We start from the raw sequence: 4,660 nt of genomic DNA, 5'->3' as shown, positions 1-4,660 counted from the left end.
TCAAAAACCTAACATATGATGTTACTTATATATTATATTATTATACAAAGGAATTCGGATTATTCTCCTATGATCTGATTTTCTCTGAAATAAATTTCATTCATGTAATTAGTTATTAATAAATTAAAAGATATAAGTAGTTAAATTTTAATTATATATTAATCTAAAACACTGGTGACATAGGGTCTTTAAAAAATTAATATCTTAATTTTTTTTAACCTCGTAATAAACCGTTTCTTACACGCTAATTAACAAACGTCTCTTTCCTCGAACCTCGATCCAAATATTTTCCATCATACAAAATTAATCGCTTTACTTTTGCTTTTATTATTAATATTTGATCCTATCTATGTATTAAAAAAAAAACAATTTTATGATCTAATTTAGGAATCAAACAAACCCTTCCATTAATAAAATTGAACAGAGTGGTCAGGTATCATGCACCGTCTAAGGAGAAAAGATGAGGATCTTTAAAAGTTATTTGGCGAAGAGTGTTTGGCACTTTGCACAAGCAAATAATGCCTTTAGCTTTAACTTTGCTGTGTCAGCGAAGGTGATAGAAACCACTATCATCGTTTGAAATAATTCCATGTCTATATTGATACGCCATCTCTTATTTTCCATGCGGCATGGACCATGCCGAGTCATCAGCAGTCTCGTACTATCATAAATTTATGGAGACCTCTCTTAATATAATCAATTTGATGCACAATATTCTATTTGAAGAGTAAATCTAAAAATTTATTCCAATACTAAGTAATCAGAAGTCTCATACAATCACAATTCAGACGTTTGTCAATGCCTATCTTAATATAGTCAATCTTCGGCCTAAACTATTATAGACCTCCCTTGCCAATTAGGAAATTAATTTGCTACAAAGAAAGATAAAAAAAAAATTATATTTTTGCAATCACATGGAAAGACTTGAACCATTGACTAATGTCTTAGTGGATGAAAAGACTTGAAGCATTGACTAATGTCTTAATGGATGAGTTAAAGAGGTGTCAACTGTTAACCACAAGGCCTAGATATCACTGTTTCTAATGTTTTATCTATTTTCTTTTTCATGTATTCTTTTCTTGAAGAATTTTTTTCCAATGTCCTTGATGTTATACCCAAAAAAAAAAAAAATGCCACCACGTGGATATCAAAGAAAATAGGACACACGGCAGCATGCTTAATATCTAAATATGAATTTATCTTAAAGACTAAGGTAATTATTTTTAAAACACCTAAGATGATCTTTATCCCGAGAAAATACCTAAGATGATTTTTATTGATCTCTATCCACTATTTTATTTTTCTCCCTCACCCAACTGATATCATAGCAAATCTTATCAATAAATCTTGGCAACTGATGAAAATTGAATACATGTCCAAGAGATGAACCATAGATAAAGGATGGGGAATATGCCATGGTAACATTCTTTTAGAGAAATTATCCACCGTCCGTCTATTTGTTTTACCTTTTTCAAAAATAAACAAACCTCTTTTTTTTTTTTGGCACGCCGCCTGAAGTTTGCCTTTTATTGCATTCATCCACTTCCGTTTGATCTCCGTTAATGGATTTAACAATATGTTAATGAAATGACCTTTACCCTTCAAAATTACAATTTAACCTGAAATAAATGGAAATTTGAGATAAATTAGTTGGATTTAAGTTTTTTCAAGCAACAGAGTTAAACATAAAGGTGGATGCTAGAAATTGGAGGAAAATAGTGTTTGTTGCTTGCTAGATTTAGAAAATTTGTATTTATTTTTTTTGGAGGAAAATAGTGTTTGTTACTTGCTAGATTTAAAAAATATGTATTTATTTTTTCTCTTTCAATTGAGTTAAAAAACATCAGTTTTCTTTCTTTTTTTTAATTTTCAAATTGCGTTAAATGACATCGTTTTACTCTTTTTTTATTAAAAAAAAGTATAATATAACATAATTTTAGGTGTTCGAATGAAATGCCCATTTTACCCTTCTGACGTCAGCAACATTCTAACAGCGGTTAGACGGATGTGGAAGAGTGCAATAAAAGGCAAATTTCAGGTGGCGCGCTGAAAAAGAAAAAAGTGTTTGTTTATTTTTGAAAAAGGCAAAACAAATAGGTGGACGGTAGATAATTTCCCTATTCTTCTTTCTCTACAAACAAGAAAACAAATAAGCGTTTCGGTCTCTCTCACTCTGTCTTACCTTCCTAATACTCATATTCATTAATCACTCTCTTATTCTTATCTCATCTCCATATGTATGCCTAAGCTCAAACACATTATTGTTTGTCTTAAATCTAGTATAAATCTTAAAGAGCCCCATCGTTGACGTGAGCATCAGAATGGGCTCGTTGGCTAGAGCCAGTGTCCTTCTTTAATCATTTCCTTCTTCTCATTTTTAGGCACTAAGGTCAGTAGTATGTTGGAAGATAACACTGAGATAATTGAAGAGATGATCGAGGAGAGAAGGAAGACCAACTAAGAGGGAAGGATTTCGGTGAGCTTATCATTGTCACATATCATCATTACCTTGTGTCTTCAAAAGAGTTGCATAAGGAGATTCTCACTTCTTTCTTTCTATTTCCCATGAAGGGCTTGTCATGAAGGTGGCAGAGAGCCAAAGACTAAGGTCAACTAAAGAGAAGGAACTAGCTAAGCTTGTTACTACTATATGCTATTTCTTTGTTATAGTTGTATCATTAGGTGTATTTTGTAACTATAGAAGCAAGCCAAAAGTTCGCACCCACCTTTTCCATCTCCAGTATTTTACTCGAGGTCCTCACCAGTAAGGTGATGTGGCCCTCCCATCGGTGCACGAAAATTCTTGCATCAACACTTGAATAGAATATACATACATATATAGGATGGTGAACTTTATTAAAGTTTGGAAAAACTATTAAGTTATATGACATAACTTTCTCGATTATTACCGTATTAAACCATATGATTTCATAACTTTCTTGAATTTTAACAAATTCATGATCCTAGATTAAAACATTTCTTTTAATATTTGGATTTAAAGTCTGTGATTAAAGTCTAGAACAGATTTACAATGTCGTAAATTAATTTTTACTATATTATAAATTGATTTACGATACCATAAATCTATCCCGTATTTTAATTCCAGACCTAATAACTATTCTCTCTCTCTCTCTCTATATATATATATATATGTACTCGGGGTTAAATCAGAGCCCCCGAAACCTCGTGAAAGAACTACTTCAAAAGTTCTGTCTTTGTTGCAAATTATGTGGTGTTAAGTGTGGCATTCTGGAAAGCAAATAAATAAATTCATCATGCAGTGACCTTGATAACGAGTGAGGGGATCTTCATGCATGCATGTATTGTATGGTGCAAAAGCCTAATTTTGAGCCGTTTGACCGTTGACTAATTAATTAAAGTGATCACGGTTCTGTGTGTCTGCCTCTATTTCGTCATGCAAGAAGAGACTTTGTAAAAGAAGCTTAATCACACATGAACTTTTTTCATACGTGTGATAAACGCGATGATCTTTTCATGCTGATTTTGATGCTTAATTAAGAAACCCGTGGATTATTGGAGAGGTTTCACACTAGAGTACTGACAAACCGACAATATTTTCTGAATTTTTCTTAAAACAAATACACAAAGTCGATTGATGGTTATTGAACGATAAGGGAGTTTTTAAATCTCACCATAACTATTATTTATGAGTACAAAAGCAAAAGTTAAAAGAAATTCAGATCATGAGAGGATCATAATTATAACAATATGTGTATTTTATGTTGAATTTTTCATATACATTTTTTAAATACATTAGATATTATATGGGAGTACTCAGAGAAATAATAAATAAATAAATTTTCACACTCACAAGAATACTCAAACTTTTGACTTCAACATCGAGACGAGGAAAAAGTGGGTTCTTAAGTAAAGAGTTGTTGGGTCATGTACTTCTTTTTTTGTTAAAAAAATAAAATATGTAAATACTTTCTAATATTAGAACAATATTTTTAATTTGTTCAAGAAACACTTACAAAATAAATACAAAAACAGTTTAATATTTAAAGAAAATTACTTTAAAACCTACTCGTAAGACATAATCTTAGTGGATATTGATAATTTCCTCCTATTGTAATCAATATATACCATTTGGCCCCTTGTTAGTTTTATAATAGGCAATAATGCCCCTAACTGCATAAGTTTACAATATTACTCTTATTTTTAAATATGCTCTTATTCATATTTATTATAGATTAATAATAAAATAAATCATATGAATAGAAAATAAAATAAAAAATATATGTTTTGATGTGGAAAAAATTGATAATAAAATATTTTTCTTGTATTTTTTTGTTTTATAAACATTTTCTTATAATAAATATATAAGAAAATTATTATAAATTGATGAAAAAATTATTATAAGAAACCTTGAATGATAAATAAAAAATTATTATAAAATAAATAATAAAATATTTTTCTTGTATTTTTTACATTTAATTTTAAAAATATTATAAATATTTATTAGAAGAAAATGTTTATTATCAATTTTTTTGGTTCACATAAAAACATATATTTCTTGTTTTTAATATTTTTTTATTCAGTTTCTATTGATATGATTTATTTAATTTATAATAAATATAAATAAAAGTGTATTTGACAATATGAATAGTATTGTAAACTAATGTTGTCAGATGAGTTA

This window comes from Citrus sinensis, chromosome 6 (genome assembly GCF_022201045.2).
Source record: "Citrus sinensis cultivar Valencia sweet orange chromosome 6, DVS_A1.0, whole genome shotgun sequence".
Classification (NCBI taxonomy): Eukaryota; Viridiplantae; Streptophyta; class Magnoliopsida; order Sapindales; family Rutaceae; genus Citrus; species Citrus sinensis.
Note: the sequence above shows the minus strand (reverse complement) of the source record.